A 23,860-nucleotide genomic window follows, 5' to 3' on the forward strand; every position below is an offset into this window, starting at 1 on the left:
GTTTCCCTGGTGGCTCAGATGGTAAAGAATTAGCCTGCAGTGCAAGGGACCCAGGTTCAACCCCTGGATTGGGAAGATCCCCTGGAGTAGGAAATGACAACCCACTCCAGCATTCTTGACTGGAAAATTCCAGGGACACAGGGCCTGGCAGGCCACAGTCCATGGGGTTGCAAAGAGTCAGACATGACTGAGCACACACACAATCTTGATTCCAGCTTGTGATTCATTCAGTCCAGCATTTCACATGATATACTCTGCATATAAGTTAAATAAGCAGGGTGACAATTTTCAGCCTTGATGTACTCCTTTCCCAATTTTGAACCAGTTTGTTGTTCCATGTCCAGTTCTAAGTGTTGCCTCTTGACCCGCATACAGGTGAGCAACTGTTTGAATCTGCCCTTTGGATCTCAGGGAAGGTATGGGAGGCTGAATGAAGTTTGTATCCTACAAACAAGAAACAGAGAACACAAGAAGGGCTTGTACCCAGGAGCGCCCAGGGAGTCCTGCTCTGTTTCGTCAAGGACTCTAAGGAAGAGAGGGAGAAGGTAAGGAGCCCGGTTGTGAGGGGCTCTCCTGAGACCCAAGGTTGGCGAGCACTTTCTCAGGAGACCCCTCCCAACCAGCAGCAAACAGTGAAGGAGGCACCATCCATAAACCTCTTGGAGGAACCCAATGTCCTTCTGGCCTGTGGCCAGGGCTCTGAAAACATCTCCGTGGGCGTTGAATTCCTGGAACTTTGAACAGAAGCAAAGATCTTTCCTTGTTCAAGAATGTTGCCCAGGGCCACAAGCTGAGACTTATCATTCAAAATAAAAGCTTCAAAGGCATCTTTCAAAATTCACCCTACTTGCTCCCGCTTGTTCTTATCTTAAAATGGAAGAAAAACAAAAGACAACACATTTTTTTTTAATGGGCAGAAGTCTTGAATAACCAGCTCTCCAGAGAAATATACTAATGGCCAAGAAACAAATGAAAAGATGTTAAACATCACCAATATGTAGGGAAATGCAAATCAAAACCACAGTGAGCTACCAGCTCACACCCATTAGGATGGCTACTACCAAAGAAAAACAGAGGAGAGAAAACGTTGGGGTGGATGTGGTGGAATTGAAAAGCCTGTGCACTCTTGGTGGGAAGGTAAAATGGTGCAGCCACTAAGGAAAAGAGCATGGTGTTTCCTCAAAAAATTAACCTAGAATTACAATCTGACCCAGCAATCCCACTCCTTGGTATACACCCAGAAGATCTAAAAGCAGGGTCTCCATGTGATATTTGTACACCTGTGTTCACAACAGCATTATTCACAAAAGTCAAAAGGTAGAAGCAAAGAGCTGACTCATTGGAAAAGACCCTGATGCTGGGCAAGATTGAGCAAAGGAGGAGAAGGGGACAGCAGAGGATGAGATAATTGGATAGCATCATCGACTCAAGGGACACAAGTTTGAGCAAACTCCAGAGATAGTGAAAGACAGGGAAGCCTGGCGTGCTGCAGTCCATGAGGTCGCAGTGAGTCGGACACGACTGAGCAACTGAACAAGAACACGAAGCAGCAGCCCAGTTCCACTGACAGTGAACGGATAAGCAACATTTGATTTAGTATAGCACCAGAATGGAATATTAGTCAGCCTTTGAAAGGAAGAAAACCCTGTGACAAGCTGCAGTATGGATGAACCGTGAATACATTATGCTGGCTGATGCTGTGAAGTGATATAAGGCAGCCACAATGGACAAATACCCTGTGATTTCATTTCTATGATGTCCCCAGAGCAGCCATGTTCACAGGGACAGAAAGCAGAATGGCAGTGGCCAGGGCTGTGGGAGGAGGGAATGGGATGTTGTTCTTTAATGGGAGCAGAGTTTCAGTTTGGGAAGATGAAAGAGTTCTAGAGATCAATGTGAATATATTTAACACTACTGAATTATATACTTAAAAATAGTCCAATGTTATGTGTTTCACTGCAATTAAAGTTTTTAAATCTTTTCCAAAAAATTCAAAGTCTAAACATTATATAAAGGCACAATAATTTACCAAAAAAAAGGGAATAAAGTTGTCAAGAGTTGGTCCTATTTAATAAAGAAGGCTAAATAGAAAAATGGAAGGTTAAATTGTACCCAGGGATACAGAATCAAAGGAAATTAATATGAACCAAAGGGAGGGGAGGAAGGAAGAAAAACAGGCCATGGCGAGTTTTTTGTAACTTTTTGAGAGGTTAAAATATGGTGTGCCAGATGGTCATTCTTGCAAGCAATGTAAGTCGACGCCCCCAAAGTAGATATTACCAGCTACTCTGTGCTTTCACAGTCCCCACACCTTTTTCTTATCACATTCATCAAAGCAAATAAAATAATTCACATCTCCTCACCACATTGTCATCCCCACGAGAGCAGGAGTTGTCTCTGTTTCCCTCAACATGGTACCCACTTGACCACCTGACACTTAGAAGACAACTCAATAAATACTTTGTTGACTGGGTGATTGATTAATTGGTTGATTGAATGTATGCATGCGTGAATGAATACATAAATTGCGCTGATAGACCCTTCTTAGGAGTGTAAATTGATGTTGCGTTCTGGAGGCACAATTTAGCGAAATCTCTCAGCATTTCTAAACCACATACCCTTTGACTCAGAAACTGTCTTTCCAGAAATTTATCCTGTAGACAAACTCCCACAAATGTGCAATAATATAAACATGGATGCGTGATTTGCAACTGAAAGATCCGGAAAACCATATAAATGCTAAAATAAATTATAGTGTATTCAAGTGATAGAGCACTGTGTAGTCATCTATTTTAAAATTAAAAGGCAAATTGCTGAAGAGTATACTTAGGAGGGGGCTTCCCTGGCGGCTCAGAGGGTGAAGAATCTGTCTGCAGTGCAGGAGACCCAGGTTCAGCTCCTGGGGCGGGAAGCTCCTGGAGAAGGGAATGGCAACCCACTCCAGTATTCTTGCCTAGAGAATTCCATGCACAGAGAAGCCTGGCAGGCTACAGTCCAGGGGGTCAGAAAGAGTCAGAGAAGACTGAGCAACTTTCCCTGCACTTCATACTTAGGAGAATTCTGACTATGATTTTTTTTTTTTTTTAATGTTTATACTTAAAGACAAGTTCTATGAGAAAAGCTATCTCAGGGACAGGACTGTGTTTAAGAGGAAAAAGTATCTTCTACCTTTCAGGTGATGTCTATCTGTGCTTAGATTTTTTTTTTTTTTACCATAACAAGGTATTAATTTTATAATAAAAGAATTAGTATAAAACAACTCTCTAGCCTGAAACATTAAACTGTAGAAAATATATCCACTGAAAGTTGGGATTCTGAACAAATGTATATGACACGCTTGCTCAAATAGTTCTCTGTAAGCAAGACGCTACTTCAGCATCGTCTGAATGTCAAAACGGCCATACAGTGAAAACACCCTTTTGATACTGACCATCGGCACTTCAAGGTCATGTCAATGAAATGTTACATGAAGGGTTTAAATTCCTCATTTTCTTGTAGATAATGTCTTATTTGGGAGGAAAGGGTTTGGAATGGGGGTGTTGTTTAGTCGCTAAGTTATATCTGACTCTTTTAACAACACCACAGACAGTAGCCCACAGGCTTCTCTGTCCATGGGATTTTCCAGACAAGAATATTGGAATGGGTTTCCAGCTTCTCCTCCAGGGAATCTTCCCAACCCAGGGATCAAACCTGAGTCTCCTGCAGTAGCAGGTGAATTCTTTATCACTGAGCCACCAGGGTAGATAAAACTTGAGAAATTTCACAGTGCCTGAATGTGTCAGGATAGTTTTCAAGTAGGCTGCAAGAACAAAGAAATCCTCAATCAAGGCTGATTTCTCACAATGCAGGTTGGTCAGACCACTTTCTTCTATGGCTTCCAAGGTCACTGTGGCAGGGGAAGAGATCTTGTGTTAACTAAGACGCTGAGATGACCCTTCTGCGGCGGAGGAAAGACTGACAAAGAAACCAAGGGACAAATAAACCAGGGTCCTTGGGAGTGGTCTCCTTGAGGGTCCGAACGAGTTCTAGGGCTTGGTTCCATTCCACCCTGAAACTCCATACCCTCCAGACTTTGGGTTCATAGAGGATCCTTATGCCTTTAAGACAAACTTCCCATCTTATTTAGGGGCTTCCCTTGTGGCTTAGATAGTAAAGAGTTTGCCTGTGATGCAGGAGACCTGGGTTCAATCTCTGGGTCAGGAAGATCCCCTGGAGAAGGAAATGGCAACCCACACCAGTATTCTTGCCTGGAAAAGCCCATGGATGGAGGGGCCTGGTGAGATACAGCCCCTGGGGTTGCAACAACTCGGACAAGACTGAGCGACTTCACTTTCACTTTTTTCACTTTCACTTTTTTCACTTTCTCTTCTTATTTAAACAGCTCACATGACTTTCTGGGCTTTGCAACCAAAATTCCTAAGTAATACAAGCTGTAATTGATCAACTAGGAATCAGAATTTTCCATCAATATTGTCAAGAGCCTTTAAAGAGTTTATCTACATGGTAAACAGATTCATTTGGCAGCTTAGCAGCAATTATTTATCTTCCTTGAAATTATTTACTATTCTGACCAGGCTTTCTCAGAATTGGCAAGTAAATTATTAAATGAAGTCAATTTTGTTTATGGTACACACGGCAAAATAGCCCTCTAGTACAGGGTAAGTTGCTGTTTTTAAGGTAATTGTCTTTGACGTTTTTGGCACTCTGAATTTCTAGCAGAATCTGCCAGCCTTTCTCAGCCCTAAGTAGCCTGTGTCTCTGGTTTCCTGAATTTCAGACCTGGCTTGTGGTTTGTTTGTTGTTCTTTTTTTTTTTTAACAACAGTGGGAACGTGTATACCTGACCACTTGCCCAAAATTGAACGAGGAAGAGGAAACTGGCTGAAGAGAAATTCAGTGACTTCCGCCTTGGCTTTTCCCCAGGGATGTGTGTTTCTGGAAGGTGTCTGTGCGGGCATGTGCGGTTTACCATGCAAGCATCCACCTTGCCCCTGCCATCTGCCAGGCCCCGTGCCAGCTACTGGGTACTCACAGAGAGATGGGACAGGGTCCCAGCCCCCCAGGAGGGCCATCAGGGCCACCAGGAAGATGGACAGGTAGCCAGGAACCACGATACCACGTGATGTGTCTAAGGAGCACAGCCTTCAGGCCCAGAGAAAGGGAAGGCAACTTGGCAGGTTGATCCAGGCAAACCACAGAGAAGAGTGGATGTGGGGGAGCAGGGACCTGATGGTGGAACAGTAGGCCTGCCGAGCAGCCAAGCAGATGGACGAGGGGAGAGCATTCCAGGAGAGGAGGAGGGAAAGAGGCACAGTGTTAGGAAGGTGCCTGAAGGACTCAGACACTGAGAGCGGGGTGGGGGGGGTGGGGGGGGGTGGGGGGGGGTGGGGGGGGTGGGCCCTGAATGACCCCATACCCTGCAAGGACAGGAGGGAAATACCTTCCTTCCTTCCTTTCATCCTTTTGTTTTTGTGTATGTGTGTGCTATCACTCAGCCATATCTGACTTGTTGTGACCCCATGGATTGTAGCCCACCAGGCTCCTCTGGCCGTGGGATTCTCCAGGCAAGAATACTGGAGTGGGTTGCCATGCCCTTCTCCAAGGGGATCTTCGCCACCCAGGGATCAAACCCCAGTCTCCTGCATTGGCAGGCGTATTCTTTACCATTAGCGTCACCTGAGAAGCTATTTGTTTGTTTAATAATAGCTTATTGAAATACAACCTACATACCATACAATTCAACTATTTAAGGGCACAATTCAATGGTTTCCAGTACACTCACAGTATTGCACAACCATCTCCACTACGTAATTTTTAAATATTCTGTCACCCCAAAGAAGACATTAGCAGTTGCTCCCTCTCCTCCCCAGCCCTTGGAAACCACTTGTCTACTGCTTGTTTATTTGCCTATTTTGGACATTTCATATAAATAAAATTATTCAATGTGGGGACTTCCCTGGCAGTCTTGTGGTTGAGACTCCATGCTTTCATTGCAGGGGCTGTGGGTTCAGTCGCTAGTTGGGAACTAAGATCTCACATGCCACCATGTGTGGTAAAAATAAATATTGTGCATATGTGGTTTTGGGTGACTAACTTGTTCACTTGGTGTAATTTTTTCCAAGTTCACCCATGTTGTAGCCTGAAGCTATTCTTTGTTCTTTTTATTCAAATAGTATTCCTTGTATATGAATAAGCAGATAGTGATTGCAGCCATGAAATTAAAAGACACTTCCTCCTTGGAAGAAAAGTTATGACCAACCTAGATAGCATATTGAAAAGCAGAGACATTATTTTGCCAACAAAGGTCTGTCAAGGCTATGGTTTTTCCTGTGGTCATGTATGGATGTGAGAGTTGGACTCTGAAGAAAGCTGAGCGCTGAAGAATTGATGCTTTTGAACTGTGGTGTTGGAGAAGACTCTTGAGAGGCCCTTGGACTGCAAGGAGATCCAACCAGTCCATTCTGAAGGAGATCAACCCTGGGATTTCTTTGGAGGGAATGATGCTAAAGCTGAAACTCCAGTTCTTTGGCCACCTCATGCGAAGAGTTGACTCATTGGAAAAGACTCTGATGCTGGGAGGGATTGGGGGCAGGAGGAGAAAGGGCTGACAGAGGATGAGATGGCTGGATGGCATCACGGACTCGATGGACGTGAGTCTGAGTGAACTCCGGGAGTTGGTGATAGACAGGGAGGCCTGGTGTGCTGCGATTCATGGGGTTGCAAAGAGTCGGACACGACTGAGCGACTGAACTGAGCTGAACTGAAACAACATTTTATTTATCCATTCATCCACTGCTGGCCATTCAGGTGCTTTTCGCTTTGGGGCTGTTATAGCAATCTCTATGGACATTCGTGCGAGTCTCTGTGCAGACCTGTGTTTTATTTCTCTTGGCTATACACCTGCAAGTGGAACTCGGAGTCATACGGTTCAGTTCAGTTCAGTCGCTCAGTCATGTCCAGCTCTTTGTGACCCCGTGGACCGCAGCACACCAGGCTTCCCTGTCTACTACCAACTCCCGCAGCTTGCTCAAACTCATGTGCATCAAATCGGTGATGCCATCCAACCGTCTCATCCTCTGTCATCCCCTTCTCCTCCAAATTAGATGCGCTAGCTTACATTCTCACCAGCCATAGAATGTATGCTTCTAATTTCTCTGTATATTTGCCTACACTTACTATTTTCTATCTTTGATCAGAGCTATCCTACTGAGTAGGAAGTGATAACTCATTGTGGCTGTTTTATTTCCCTGATGATTTATAACAGTGAGCATCCCTTCATGGGCTCTTTATTTCTGTTTTAAAGTTCCTCCTTACCGCTCAACAAATGCCCAACTTCTTGACTTAAGAAGTGACAAGGGGACTTCCCTTGGTGGTCCAGCAGCTAAGACTCTACACTCTCAATGCAGAGGACCCAGGTTCTATCCCTGGTCAGGGACCTAGATCCCACATGCCAAAACTAAGACCCAGTCTAGCCAGACAAATAAATATTATTTTAAAAAAGAAGTGACATAAAGGAGGTGAGCACCACCATTTCAGATTCAGCAGGTAATGTATTAGGGGACCCAGAAAGGGCACGGGTATTGGTTGGTCACAGCTATTGAGTTGGGCAAAGACCCCCTGCACTGTCAGGGGGAGAAGCTCTGAGGTCTGTGTTTAATCCCTGTTATTAAAGAGGAATCTGAGATTTACCATAATCGATATACCTAAATATGTATAGCACACTGGAAGGTTCATTAATATAAGAAAAAAGCATAGATTTAGAAATCAGATGAGTCCAAGTTTTATTCCCTATCCTATAGCTTGTTAACTGTGTGGCTTTGGGCAGATTGCGTAATCTCCAGAAAGCCCAGCTTCCTCATCTGTACTATGGGAAACCAAATACCTAATTCATCAGCTTATTGTGAAGATTGAATTAAACAATATATGAAAAGAGCCTGTCACTTGGTGCTCACTTCTAAACTTTGATTCCGTTCTCTTCCTCCTGATACTTGACTGGGGATGGCTTTGCAGTAGCATGTTGTCATGAATTTCTTAACTGCTAATGTTTCGTAACAATGACAATATGCCCCCTGGGTCTAGGAGAGAACTTTCCAACTGCATTTGCTTTGCTTTTGGCAAGAACTAAGGGCTGAGGGCCTGATGCAATCAGCAAACATTCCTGCGCCTCCTCCTAACCTGGTTCTCAGCACCTGGGCAAGTTCAAAGAGGAATCTGACTGTACTTTCCCCTCACCAGAGGGACCTCAAAATCTCACTGTTGATGCACGGGGAATCTGTGACGGTTCACACGGTACAGAGAATATGTGCTTTGTGGTCGTGGAGAAGTTGGTCCCCAGCCAAGGGCAGGAAGAAGAGGGGGAATCAGATGGTTAAAGGGCATCACTGTCCCCCGAAGAGAAAATGACACATGAGCTGGGTCTCACCATGTGAAGCATCTGGGCTTGTATGCATGCTCAATCACTCAGCTGTGTCCAGCTCCTTCTGGTCCCATGGACTGTAGCCCACCAGACTCCTCTGTCCATGGGATTTCCCAGGCAAGGATATTGGAGTCGGTTGCCATTTCCCTCTCCCAGCCCAGGGATCAATCCCACGTCTCCTGCACTGACAGGTGGATTTTTTACCACTGAGTCACTTGGGAAGCCCAGATATATATTATATGTGATATAAATTGAATGTGTATGTTCCCCTCCCAAGTTCAAATGTTGAAGCCCTAAGCCCCCAGTGGGATGGTATTTGGAGATGAGACCTTTGGGAGACAATTAGAGTCAAATAAGGTCATGAGGGTAAAGCCCCACTCATGGGGCTACAGACTCCAAGTTCACAATCTCTTCCCAGTTACGTACAAGGACAAGGCTGAGTGAGAGCCCAGTGAAGTGGGGGCTCGCCGTAAGTCAAGAGCAGGGGTTTCAAATGAAACTTACCTTGCTGGACCTTGACCTTGGACTTCCAGCCTCCAGAGCTGTAAGGAATACATTTCTGTTATTTAAAAGCACCCAGTCTATGGTATTCTTCGCCAAGGCTAAGACAGTATACACACAAAACATTTGTTTTGGGACTTCCCTGGTGGTTCTGACAGTAAAGAGTCTATCTGCAATGCAGGAGACCTGGGTTTGATCCCTGATTCAGAAAGATCCCCTGGTTGAGGGGAATGGCAACCCATCCCAGCATTCTCGCCTGGTGTGTCCCATGGACGGAGGAGCCTGGTGGGCTACAGTCCACAGGGTTGCCAAGAGTGGGACACAACTGAGCAACTAACATTTTCACTTTATTTTTTCACATTATTCTTAAAGTAGGGTCATTACAGTTGGGACAAAAACATTTCTCTTTATAAATAGTTTATCAATTAATAACAATTAGCAACAATTAATTTTTTTAAGTTGCTTTTGAAGAAACCCATCTACCGTATGCTAGAGACATCTCCTGTGACCACAATACACAGTGAGTTAATTACACTTTATCACCATAGCTCCTTGTTTCTGGAACCTTCCAGGGTCTCTAACTTAGAGAGAACACACATGCCTTCTAACGTTTTTGAGCTTTGACTCTGCACAAAGCACTGTGCTCATTCTTATTTACATGGAAGAGTACCTCAATGTTCAGTATTTTTGGTTTTGTTACACACAGAGTTTACATGTTGTTTTTTTCAAGGCACAGTTGCTCTTGGGAGATGTGTCTGTTCTGAGCTGTGCGATGTGTGAGTGTGTGTGTGTTAAATTGCTTCAGTCATGTCTTACTCTTTGGGATCCCATGGACTGTAGCTCGCCAGGCTCCTCTGTCCATGGGATTCTCCAGGCAAGAATATGGAGCGGGTAGCCATTCCCTTCTCCAGGGGATCCTCCTGACCCAGGGATTGAACCCGGGTCTCCTGCGTTCCAGCCCAGTTCTTCACCACTAGGGCTGCCTGGAAAGCCCTATCTCTACAATATTGAACCTCAACAGAAACATCTTTGGCCTAATTGTTTGCATGAGAAGATATATTCATAAATGCCCTCAATAGCTACATTAATAGAAAACTGGAAAAATTAGATAATCAAGCACCCTGGTGACTTGAGAATTTTAGAGCGCTGGGGGACTGGTCAGACCTGCAATTGCACATCCAAGATGTGTCAAGAGTCTCACTAATGCCCGCTGACCCCAATCATGTTGGGGCCTCCACCAGCCGTGCCTAACTTCAGAGTCTGCCCTATTCCACTCTGTTCTGCCCTCTCAACCAGAGAATGTTACAGCCCAAAGGACATCACAGGCTCAAAAGTGTCAGTGAGGAAGGGGAGCTCTGGGGTCACTCACCCAGCCCTTTCTTAGAGGAGGATGGAAGTGTTAGTTGCTCAGCCGTGTCTGACTCTTTGTGACTCCATGGACGGTGGCCCTCCAGGCTCCTCTGTCCATGGGATTCTCCAGGCAAGAACACTGGAGTGGGTTGCCACTTCCTCCTCCAGGGGATCTTCCTCACCCAAGGATTGAACCTAGGTCTCTTGCAGTATAGGCAGATTCTTTACTTTCTATAGACGAGGATATCGGAATACAAAAGTGTGATCTGCCAAAGTCATTGAGCGACTTAGAGGCTGAATTCTGGGTGGGGGGGTATCCCTTGGTCTCTTGAATTCCAAGCTACAGCCCTTCCTCCATCCCCAAAGGCGCACAGGCTGGGGCTTCCACTGCGCCAAGCTCCATTTAGCCAATGACTGTCTGAGTCACTTAATTAAATGGGAGGACACAGCCACCACCCTCGCCCTTCAGTTATTTCAATGCATCCTGTTCCCGTGGTGTTTTAACACCTCGTCCCTCCCCCTGCTCCACCCAACACCCACACCCACCTCCCCAGCAAGGAATTCATGTACACATGGGAGCTATTTTCCATTGAGAAGGCAAGTTTCAGAATAGGAGGTGCAGTTATTTAAAAATTAAAATAATAATTTAAAAAAAACAAACTTCCCCTGCATCAGAAGAGCTGACACAGACTCATCAGACTCATGCTCCATGGAGACAACCGTGGTGGAGCTCTCGGTGGAGATTTAGAAAGAGAAACAGTTCATTGTGGGAAGGGAGAACATTCCCCTTGGACTTTCCTGCTCCACTGAACAAATAGTCAACCAGTACCCACTGTGTGCACGTGCCCGGCTGTGATGGACAATAAAAGATGAAGATGTGTTTCCTTAGCCTTCAAAAGCGGGTGTGGTTTTGAAGAGCAAGAAAGCATGCATCTAAATTAAGTGTGTGTATTAATGGAAGGCAGGAAAGATTCTCCTGCAGACTGGTGGCACAGCTTGTGTGTCGTCTGCAGAATGGAGTTCCATGTCTGCCGAGCAGGACGATGCCCTGAATCCTTGGAAACACAGAATCAGCTGTGAGAGCTGGCCTGAGAGCAGTGCCTCCCACTGAATGTTCAGTCACAGCTTGGGTAGAACCTTGAATTCTCCTTTGGTGTCCAATTCAGGGATTCTGGGGTGTCCTGAAGCACTTTTCTATCAGTTCAATCCAGCTCAGTCACTCAGTCAAGCCTAACTCTTTGCAACCCTATGGACTGCAGCATGCCAGGCTTTCCTGTCCATCACCAGCTCCCGGAATTCACTCATGTCCATCCAGTCGGTGATGTCATCCAACCATCTCATCCTATGTCATCCCCTTCTCCTCCTGCCTTCAATCTTTCCCAGCATCAGCATCTTTTCCAATGAGTCAGCCCTTTCGCATCGGGTGCCCTAAATTGTATGTAAAGTGTCTTCAAGAAGGATTTGGGGCTCCATTTAAATTTAATTTAACACTTGAATTTATTTGATTTAACACCTGCATTTTAGGTTAAGACGATCCAAGTCTGAAGAGGGCAACTTCCTACACTGTTGGTGGGAATGTAAATTGGTGCAGCCACTATGGAAAACAGTATAGAGGTTCCTTAAAAAACTAAAGATAGAGTTACCATATGATCCGGCATTCCCACTCCTGGGCATGTATCTGGACAAACTGTAGTTCAAAAAGATACATGCACCCCTATGTTCATAGCAGCACTGTCCACAATAGCCAAGACGTGGAAGCAACCTAAATGTCCATCAGCAGATGACGGGATAAAGAAGACATGGCACATACATGCAGTGGAATATTACTCAGCCACAAAAAAGAATGAAATAACGCCATTTACAGCGACATGGATGGGCATAGGGATTATCACACTGGTGAAGTAAGTCAGAAAGAGACGAATATCAGATATCATTTACATGTGGAATCTAAAGTGTGGCACTAATGAACCCATCTAGGAAATAGACTCACAAACATCGAGACTTGTGGTTCCCAAGGGGGAGAGGGGAGGGGAGGGATAGATTGGGAATTTTGGATTAGCAGATGCAAATTATTTTTTTATAAACTGGATAAACACCAAGGTCCTACTGCAGAGTGCAGGGAACTATAGTCCATATCCCATGATAAACCATAATCGAAAAGGACAAGAAACACTCCAAGAACTGACAGGAGGAGAGGGGCACCTCCAGCTAGGCTGGGGCAGGACGCTTGGAGTAAGTGAGGGACTGATTCTGAGAGGAGGAGCAGTGCAAGAGGCTCTTCCACTCCTGTTCCTGAGAGGCAGGGCCTGCCAGCTCACTGGACCCTGGGCTGTCTCCCTCTAAGATGCCCAGTGTCGCTCTGGAGTGGGCCCCCTCTGCCCATCACAGAACCCATCCTTGTACTTCCTGGGTTGACTTGCATGCACATAACACTCACTCCAAGCCCTCCCAAAGTCAACCTGGTGACTCACTGTCTGCACGCCTCCTCCTCTTCTAATCCCACTGCTGGAGCCTTCCGTCCTCAGTCAACATTCCCCATGGGGTAGCCCCTGGGCCACCACTGGGTAGCTCTCACCCAATCTGGCCCAGGACCCAGGGTCCCCTGTCTCTGAAAACACTCATCTGGCTTGAGTACTGCAGAATCAGCAGCAACCCAGAGTGCCCAGCTGGAGCTGGACAAGAGAAGCCACGGTAGCTGCCAGCCAGGTGTGGAGGCCACGGAGTCCTGGAGGAAGAGACGCGGCTGTCCTCGGGGCAGGGCAGAGGTGATGGGTCTGGGTCAAGGGGGTGCAGCAGCGTTACGATGGACTGGACCCTCCCAAGCAGGACAGCTGCCAACCAGCCTGCTTGCCTTTGTCCTGAGCTGGAGGGAAGGGCAGTCCGAATATCCCGGTGCGGCGGAGGGGTGCAGGGTGACTCCTATAGACACGTCTACATCTGCCTCTGCAGCCGGTAACCCCAGCACAAGATGAAGACAGAGATTTCGGAGCTTTTCAAGACCAGTATTTTTCAAATGTTGTTCTTGTCCATGACCCACAGTAAAATAGACATTTTCCATAGTAGTCCATCATGTCCACACATTCACACATACGCATCTATGTACATGCAAACACACAAACATAAATGAAGCAAGAGTTTCATAATACGTTACTCTTCCTTAGTACAAGTGTTAGTCGCTTCAGTCATGTCCAACTTTTTGTGACCCCATGGACTGTAGCCCACCACGCTCCTCTTTCCATGGAATTCTCCAGGCAAGAACACTGGAATGGATTGCCATGTCATGCCCTCCTCCAGCGGATCTTCCTGACCCAGGGATTGAGCTCGGGTCTCCTGCGTGGCTCCTACATTGCTGGCAGATTATTTACCACTGAGCCACTGGGAAGCTCACTCTTCCTTAGTACAAGGCACTAAGTAATTCTCTATTGTATCTCATTTTTTAAATGCACATCATAACCCTCCAAATGGATTGCACGAATCCCAGAGGGTCCTGACCCTTGATATGAAAGATGCAGGTCTAGGTATCAGGTACCTTCTGAGGGAGGAGGGCAAATGATTGGCGGCCAGGAGGGAAACTTTGAGGGGTAGCGGGGGGACAGACCATGCTCAGCTCTCACTGTCTGTAGGCTCTTGATGGTTCAGAAAGGGTGCAGCTCTAAACCAAGGCTTCTAGCTGTTCTTTCAGGGTTCTCACCTGTAGTAAAAGTGAAAGAGGACAGTCAGTCACCATTGTTACCAAATGAGAGGAGGACACGTGCTCTTCCACAGGACTCTCCACTATGAACCAATGGCCTATGAATGAAAACCAGCCAAGAGATTTTATTACAGACCCCTTCTAAGTGTGTTGCGAAGTATTTAATCACAAATTCCTGAATATTCAGCAAATATGCAGATGAGTGGTGACCTGGAGGGGTGGGGCTGGAGAATGATGGCAAAGAGGCACCATGAAACTTTCTGGAGCACTGGAAATATTCTACATTTTGGTTGAGGTGGTGGTTATATGGATAATATATGTCAAAACTCACCAAATTGTACATAGAAAATGGATGCATTTCGTTGTGTGCAAATTACACCTTAATAAAGTTGGGTTTTGATTGCTAAAACTAATCACTATGCTCAGTTGAAGGCAGCATGAAAAACATACTGACAAAGAAAAAACAAAAAAACCTGCCCCTAAATAAGAACCTTGATAACACACACAGACACAGGCTTGGTAGGAAAATGGCAGCTAGTTTATCCAGAATCCAACTAAACAAATCTCGGCAACCCCATGGACTGCAGCCTACCAGGCTCCTCCGTCCATGGGATTTTCCTAGTTTATGAATACTCCATTTTAGAAGCTGTTGGTGACTATTAGTAAGAGCACCAGGTCATAAGTAACGTAAGTAACGTACAAATCCTTATTAGGCCTCTCAGCGCACAAGACAGAAAAAGTAACATGCCCCCAGGCATCCTTGTGAGGCCCAGCAGGAGGACCTCAGCATCCAGCACTCACAAAGCACACTTCAGAACTAGCGTGGTACCCACGCTTCCACCCACATCAGGACGCTGAAGAGGACTCATCCTGTCAGCCTCCGGGACAGTGACAAGCACCATCTCTTCCCCTGTCTCCCACCCAGCAGAGCAAGCACATGCTTTCCTGTGAGGTCTCTTCCCGCGTCTCGAGTCCATACTGGTCTGCTGTCTCCAGAAACCCATCACCCAGCTTGTGACCTGCACTTGTATAACCTGGTGGATGCCCACTTTCTGTCTCACCTGAAGGCCATCCGCCTCGCCCCACAGAGGAAGGCAGGGGACAAGATCTCCAGCAGGAGCCATCTCCCAGGCAGTTCTGCCCTCCCCTTTCTCCACCAGGAAGTCACAGCCCAGACCCTCAGACAGTCACAGAGCTGGCCCCTGCCCCGGTTCTCTCTAAAGAGAAAGGCACGCGATAACCTCTGGATCACAACGAAGGCTCGACTGGGTGTCCCAAGTCTGCCCAGTCACACAGAGACAGGGAATTAGGGGGAAGATGGACAATCAGGCCCTAAATAATTACAAGTGATGCATCAAGTTGCATTTACAGTCTGGCCCCACCCCTTGCCCCCAGACCCTTCCGCTTCTTCCCCCAAAACTGACCTGGTGACCCAGAAACTAAAGCAGCCCTAAGTCGCAGCACAGATCAGCTGGGCTGAGCCCAGAACTCCGAGGTGATGACTGGCCCTATCCAGCCCCACCCGGGGACCATCTTCCCCACTCTCTCTGGATTTCCTGCTGGTTCCAAGGGATTCCTGAACAAAGACAGTGAGGTATGGGGAGAGCACCGTGATCTGGAGAGCCTGTGTGCCTAGACACCACCTTAGGAGACTGGGGGGAGCTGACTTGGCACAAAAGCAGCCTCTCTTTCTCTGTGTGATTCGGAGGGGCAAGATGTGTGGAGAGGAGAAGCCAGCAGTGCAAGAGAGAGCCACCACCTCCACGAGTCTCCTGTGAAGGCGGAAGAGGTGGCCCTTCCCTGATGGACCCCGTTGCCCAGGAGGAAGGACAGGGAGATGGGAGGTTGCCTGCAGTCGCCTGAGGCTGAGGGACCTCTGTTGGTGGAGCGGGCTCATCTGCCAGCAGAGCACCAACCATTCTGGAATCGGTGTTATCAAAACATGAAAGTTAGAAATACGAGCACATGTTTAACTGCCCAGCAGGTCCTTGTCTGGGAAACCACTGCTCTTTTCCAGGGGACTTGCCTGGGGCTTCAAATCAAAGAAGTGTTTTTCCCTACTCCCAAGGATGGTATGAGACTCCAGACTCAATGCAAAGTCTCCCTCATGACTTTTTCCAGGGCTATCAGGAAAAACTCAGTTGTAATCTCTATGGACATGATAAGCCAAGAGTTGATGGTGTTCCTTTTTGGCACCACTTCGAGAATTCTCACTTGAAAAACCAAGCCCAGACAGAGAAGAGCAGGGAAATGACGAAGAGCCAGAGCCAGCGTCCTGATAACAATGATGAAGCCCCGGATCCAGCTTTCCCTGAAACTAACCCCACACCTTTGACCTACCTCTCAGTTAAGTGAGCCGATTTATTTTCTCTCTCTCTCTCTCTTTTTTTTTTTTTTTGCATTGTGCTGATGTGAGTTAAATTTCTTTCACTTATAACCAAAGAGTTCTGATGTACACTCATTGCTTCAAAAATTCCATCTCTAAATAATATATCCTCCCTGGAAGGACTGATGCTGAAGTTGAAGCTCCAATACTTCGCACTTCCAATACTTCACACCTGATGTGAAGAGCTGACTCTTTGTAAAAGACCCTGATGCTGGGAAAGATTGAGGGCAGGAGAAGAAGGGGATGACAGAGGAAGAGATGGCTGGATAGCATCACTGACTCAACGGACATGAGTTTGAGTAAACTCTGGGAGATAATGAAGGACAGGGAAGCTTGGCGTGCTGCAGTCCATGATGTCTCAAAGAGTTAGACATGACTTAGCAACTGTAACAACAGCAAAGATACAGTTAATCAAGAAAGGGTGAGAAATTATTTATTACATAAGGTTTTAAAAGACAAAGCCATACAGGGGAAAATTAATGATTTTAAATCGACTGAAAGACAAAGATTTCAATTCTGAGATAATCAGCACATAACTGATTAGAAGATGATACTTTAGCATATGTAATTTAAAATAAACTCTGATATTTCTTTTTTTCCCTTGGTTGTGCCATGTGGCATGTGGGATCTTAGTTCGCTGATCAGGGATGGAACCCATACCCCTGCAGTGGAAGCGCTGAGTCTTAACCACTGGACCAAAGTCCCTCTAAGTTTTTATATATAACGAAAGATGAAAATATATACACACACACACACACACACACATATAGAAAACATAGAAAATGAGAAAAGGCTATGAATCGTTTATTCTCAAATTGGGGAAAAAAACAGCTACAAAACATAGAATGAAATAGGCTTATTAATAATCATAAATTCAATCAACAAAAATTATCATTTGTTCCTATCAGAGTGGCCCAAATTTGAGGAGATAATATTGTGGAAGATAAGAGGCAGGACTCCTCACAAACCATTAGAAAGTGTAAAAACTGGCACAGCTCTTTGGGAGAGTAAATTGAAAATATTTAGTGAAAATTACATACAATATTACCCCAGAAGTCCCATTCCAGGACCCAAGACAAAACTTTCACTAAAAACCACATATGAAGATGTTCCTTGCAGTGTTGTTTATGACAACATAGAGTAGGGAATAACCTAAAAGGTCAGAACCAGGAATAAACAGATACATAACAGTGGGTGCCCGTGGTGAGTACCCTCCAGAAAGGGAGGAACAAGAGCCACATACAGCAAGGGGAGAAAAGCTCAGTACATAACGCTGAATGAAAATTAAGGAGTGCAAAGTTTAAACACACAAAGTAGAATACGCTTTATCAAATTACACACGTGTGTAAATCAAAGTTTAAAAAAATACTGGGTTGGCCAAAATTGGAAAATCCAAGTGAACTTTTTAGCCAAACTAATAGATCAGAAGGACACCCATAAATTATTCAAAAGTAGGATCTATAAGGGAAAAGATGGAATGAGACTTGGGATGGGGTGAAGAAGAAACGAGAATAAAAAATTATGAAATATTTTTAGTGGATGAGTAAAGATGAGAGTGTCCTGAGCTGGGGGCAATGCACAATCCAACTCTGTGCACTAAGATACAAAGCAAACTAAAAATGATGAATGTTCACAGCTTTTGTTATAGGAATGGTGGTGAGAGACTAGAAGCTGCTCCGCTATTAAAGAATTAAGGGACCAATCGAGTTATGGCTTATTCGTTGGATAAAGTAATACACAGTCATTAAAAACTATCTGCAGTGTGATATGGTGATTTATAAGAAATATCTATGTTGGAACACTCTTAGAATTTCCTCTAAGGAGAGTAATAAAGGTGCCTTTTGTGTTATGATAATGAAAGGCTTTGGGAAAACTCCAAAGTCACCTAAGGATGGAGGCTCGTTGCCAGGGAACTAACCAATGTTTGCAAAGAGTTGAGACTTTCGGCTCCACTCCCTAACCTCAGGGCAGCGAAAGAGGGATTTGAGATCAAGGTCAACCACTTATAGCCAATGATTTAATCCATCATGCCTGTGTGATTAAGTCTCCACAAAACCCCAACAGGCAAGGTTCAGAGAGCTCCTGGGGTGGTAAACACGTGGATATTCAGGAAGAGTGGCTGGTTCAGAAGGCATGTCCTCTCCCCATATCTTGTCCTATGCATCTCTTCCTTCTGACTGTTCCTGAGTTACATCCTCGTGTAATAAACCAGTGACCCAGTAAGAAGAATGTGACCCTAAATACACCAAGCTCCTACAGCAAAATAATCAAACCATTGAGCTATAGCCAGCAGGTCAAAGGCACAAGTAACCATCAACCTGGACTTGTGACTGGCATCTGAAGCGGGGGCAGGGGCAGTCTTGCCGGATGGAGCCCCCGACCTATGGGATTTGATGTCATCTCCAGGTAAAGAGCCCACTTGCCAATGCAGGAAAGACAGGAAACGTGGGTTAGATTTCTGGATCGGGAAGAGCACCTAAAGGAGGAAATAGCAACCCACTCCAATATTCTTGCCCAGGAAGGCCCAGGGACAGAGGAATCTGGTGGGTTACAGTCCACGGGGTTGCAAAGAATTGGATGCGACTGAGCACAGCACATACATGCATACACACACAAACCAGGGAAACAGTCAAACTGAATTAAGCTGTATCCCCTGCCTTGTATCCCAGAATTACTTGGATGTGTGGGGGCAGTAGTTTGAACATTCTTTGGCTTTGCCTTTCTTAGGGATTGGAATGAAAACTGACCTTTTCCTGTCCTGCGGCCACTGCTGAGTTTTTCAAATTTGCTGGCATATTGAGTATGGCACTTTCACAGTATTATCGTTTAGGATTTAAAGTAGTTCAACTGGAATTCCATCACTTCCCTAGCTTTGTTCGTAGTGATGCTTCCTAAGGCCCACTTGAATTTGCATTCCAGGATGTCTGGGTCTAGGTGAGTGATCACACCATCATGGTTATCTGGGTCATGAAGATCTTTTTTGTATATTTCTGTCATATATTCTTGCAACCTCTTCTTAATATCCTGTGCTTCTGTTAGGTCCATACCATTTCTGTCTTTTATTGAGCCCATCTTGCATGAAATGTTCCCTTGGTATCTCTAATTTTCTTGAAGAGATCTCTAGTCTCCCATTCAAACTACCATACAATTGCACTGATCACACACGCTAGCAAAGTAATGGCACCCCACTCCAGTACTCTTGCATGGAAATCCCATGGGCGGAGGAGCCTGGTGGGCTGCAGTCCATGGGGTCGCAGAGTCGGACACGACTGAACGACTTCACTTTCACTTTTCACTTTCATGCATTGGAGAAGGAAATGGCAACCCACTACAGTGTTCTTGCCTGGAGAATCCCAGGGACAGGGGAGCCTGGCGGGCTGCCGTCTATGGGGTCGCACAGAGTCGGACATGACTGAAGTGACTTAGCAGCAGCAGCAAAGTAATGCCCCAGATCAAGCCAGGATTCAACAGTATGTGAACCATGAACTTCCAGATGTTCAAGCTGGATTCAGAAAAGGCAGAGGAACCAGAGATCAAGTTGCCAACATCCGTTGGATCATTGAAAAAGCAAGAGAGTTCCAGAAAAACATCTATTTTCTGCTTTATTGACTAGGTCAAAGCCTTTGACTGTGTAGATCACAGCAAACTGGAAAATTCTGAAAGAGATGAGAATACCATCTCTGACCCGTCTCCTGAGAAATCTGTATGCAGGTCAAGGAGCAACAGTTATAACCAGACAGGGAACAACAGACTGGTTCCAAATCAGAAAGGAGTGCCTCAAAGCTGTATATTGTCACTCTGCTTACTTAACTCATATGCAGAGTACATCATGCAAAATGCGGGGCTGGATGAAGCACAAGCTAGACTCAAGATTGTTGGGAGAAATATCAATAACCTCAGATATGCAGATGACACCACCCTTATGGTAGAAAGGGAAGAAGAAATAAAGAGCCTCTTGATGAAAGTGAAAGAGGAGAGTGAAAAAGTTGGCTTAAAGCTCAACATTCAGAAAACGAAGATCATGGTAACCGGACCTATCACTTCATGGCAAATAGATTGGGAAAACAGTGGAAACAGTGACAGACTTTATTTTGGGAGGCTCCAAAATCAGGGCAGATGGTGACTGCAGATGAAATTAAAAGATGCTTGCTCCTTGGAAGGAAAGTTATGACCAACCTAGATAGCATATTCAAAAGCAGAAACATTATTTTACCAACAAAGGTCCATATAGTCAAGCTATGGTTTTTCCAGTAGTCGTGTATGAGAATCGGACTATAAAGAAATCTGAGCACTGAAGAATTGAGGATTTTGAACTATGGTGTTGGAGAAGACTCTTGAGAGTCCCTTGGACTGCAAGGAGATCCAATCAGTCCATCCTAAAGGAGATCAGTCCTGAATATTCATTGGAAGGACTGATGCTGAAGCTGAAACTCCAATACTTTGGCCACCTGATATGAAGAACTGACTCATTTGAAAAGACCCTGATGCTGGGAAAGATGGAAAGTGGGAGGAGAAGGGGACAACAGAAGATGAGATGGTTGGATGGCATTACCGACTCGATGGACATGAGTTTGAGTAAGCTCTGGGAGCTGGTGAAGGACAAGGAGGTCTGGTGTGTTGCAGTCCATGGGGTCTCAGAGTCAGACATGACTGAGTGACTGAACAGAACGGAACTGTAGTGGGGCGGGGGGTGGGGAGAGAACCCACACGTTGGCAGTGGAACCAAAATCAGAGTGGCAGAAATTAATTCATTGATCTAGAAGGTCATTCATTATGTATTAAAAGAGAAAAAGTACATTATAAAATGGCATGCATCATTGATACATACAAAATATAGAAAATATTCTAAAAGGATGTACAGCAAATGCTTAAGCATGGTTACCTCTGGTATCACAAGTATTTTTCCCACTTTTCCTCCTGGTTTATCTGTAGCTTCTGATAGATCAGCAATGAATAAATATAATTTTTTAAAATCCAAACTTTTGAAAACAAGCTTTAATTGGGTAAGAAATAATGCATTCCCAAGCATTGACTCTTCTTAGGCCCCTTAACATATTTCAGTGGTCGCAAGCATCACACTATTTTTGTGCCATTTTAACATATCAACGCCTAGACATGCTGATTTTGGAGGAAAAATAATCAGCACCTTGAGATGGCGTGTGCGTGACCTGCAGGTGTTTCCCTTGGTGGAGGAAAAGCCTAAATATAGACAATGCAAGCGTGAGAATGAACTCACCCTGTTCTGTGCTGGGAACGTGAGCAGGTTTTCTTCCTGTTTGTTGTTCAGGCCACTGCAGGGAGCAAGTGGCTGTCTGGTGAATGCCAGGATGAAAGGTAGTTTTCCACTCTGCCCTTAGCTCACTGCCTCTTTCTGGGTCATTTGGCACCTGTGTGCCCACTCCATCCTGTTGGAAGGGACCCAAGGGAAAGACCACAGTGATTAAGGGCACAGAAGCTGGCCATAGCCAAGAAAAACACTGACTTCGCAGGACGGGGCTGGACCCTGGGCGGCGGGCTTTCTCCCCTGGTAAAGAACACACGCGAGACAAGTACAACCTGCCCACCATCATTTCCTGGGACACAGAGAAACAACTTCCAAAGTCAGAAGGGACGTAACCTGCGCTGTGCATCCTGGTCCCTGTTAAAATCCACATCGCAGCTCAGAGCATCAGCTCCAATGCGACTTTAAATAAAACGCTTCCTGTGGGACTTCCCTGGTGGTCCAGTGGTTGAGAGTCTGCCTGCCAATGCAGGGGACCTGGGTTCAATCCCTGGCCCGGGAAGATTCCACATGCCCGTGTGCCGCAACCACTAGCCACGGCCCCTAGAGCCCCTGCTCAATGATAAGAGAAGCCACAGCAACGAGAAGCCCCCGCGCCACAACTAGAGGAAGCCCGGGTGCAGCAACAAAGACCCAGCACGGCCAAGAATAGATAAAGAAATGATTTTTTAAAAAATGCTTCCCTGTACATTCATGATCTTTTGGCAGGTTAAAACATTACAAGGGAAGTAATTTTGGAATTGTCAAAATGGTTGAGGTTCTGCTCATAATTGAAAGCAATCATACTCCAATTAAAGAAAAGAAAGAATTATTGGGACTTGCCTGGCAGTCTAGCGGATAAGACTCTGCATTTCTTTGCAGGGGGTACTAAGATCCCACAAGCTTCATGGTGCATTAAAAAAAAAAAAAAAAAAGAATTCTCATTTTTTATCCTAAGAAGATCTGTTCTGAACTTTCCTTAAACCCTGTTGGCTGAATTAGGCAGAATTGGGAGCCCCTAGACTTGCCTCGGAGAAGGCAATGGCACCACACTCCAGTACTCTTGCCTGGAGAATCCCATGGAATGAGGAGCCTGGTAGGCTACAGTCCTTGGGGTCGCTAAGAGTCAGACACGACTGAGCGACTTCACTTTCACTTTTCACTTTCATGCACTGGCGAAGGAAAGGGCAACCCACTCCAGTGTTCTTGCCTGGAGAATCCCAGGGATGGGGAGCTTGGTGGGCTGCCATCTATGGGGTCGCACAAAGTTGGACACGACTGACGCGACTTAGCAGCAGCAGCAGATGTGCCTACAGAGGAGGAGAAACCAGTTTGAGGAAGAGAGGAGTGAGGGGAAGGAGACTGATCAGGCAGCAGAAACCTCCCCCAGAACCATCCTAAGGAGGCAGAAAGTGTGGCCTTTCAGAAGACGGATGTGATTCCACCCTAAACCTAAATCATCCTACATCAAAGAACCTGTTATGAAAACCAAGTGTGGTGTGAAGGACATGGAGGAGCTTGGCATCCACGAAATGTTTCATTTGGCTAAAAGCAGAGCCTCTAAAGGAGAAGGAAATGGCAACCCGCTCTAGTCTTCTTGCCTGAAAAATCTCAAGGACACAGAAGCCTGGAGGGCTACAGTCCATGGGGTTGCAAAAATCAGACATGACTAGCGACTAAGCGCAGCAGGCAGACTATAAAACCTCTTAGCCAGTTTTAATAACAAGTTCACTACTAAGAAGGCTGCCAAGGCTATGAGAAGAACTGGCACTGCTGAGAACAGGCTGAGCAACAAGGAAGAGCCATTGAGTGCTGTGGCCGCGATGGAACTTGGGAGACAGGCCACCTTGGTGTTCGTGATGACCAAGAAGGGGAGAGTGGGCAAGGCCAGGTCCATGGCTGATCTGAGCTAAGGAACTGTGTTTAAGACAAACATTCCAAAGAGTAGGTCCCTGGAAATGAGTAAGGGGCTTCAAGTTCTTTTAATGTTGACCAACACAAGGAACCATCCTTTATGCTGACATGGGTCAATTTATCAACATTCTGTGGGTACAGGCGTTCAACAGCTGTGTGTGATTGTATGAATCAGAATCCATCACACACTGTGAGTTCCTAACAGTGATGTTATGAAGATTTTAGAAACCTTCCAGGCAAGTCCCTGGGATTCCATGACCTACTCATCTGCTCCTCCAATCTCCCTACCAGCAAAAGGCTTGTTGTAAGAACAGCATGTGGGACTCACCTAGTGGTCTAGTGG

This window comes from Budorcas taxicolor, chromosome 3 (assembly GCF_023091745.1).
Source record: "Budorcas taxicolor isolate Tak-1 chromosome 3, Takin1.1, whole genome shotgun sequence".
NCBI classification, from domain to species: Eukaryota; Metazoa; Chordata; class Mammalia; order Artiodactyla; family Bovidae; genus Budorcas; species Budorcas taxicolor.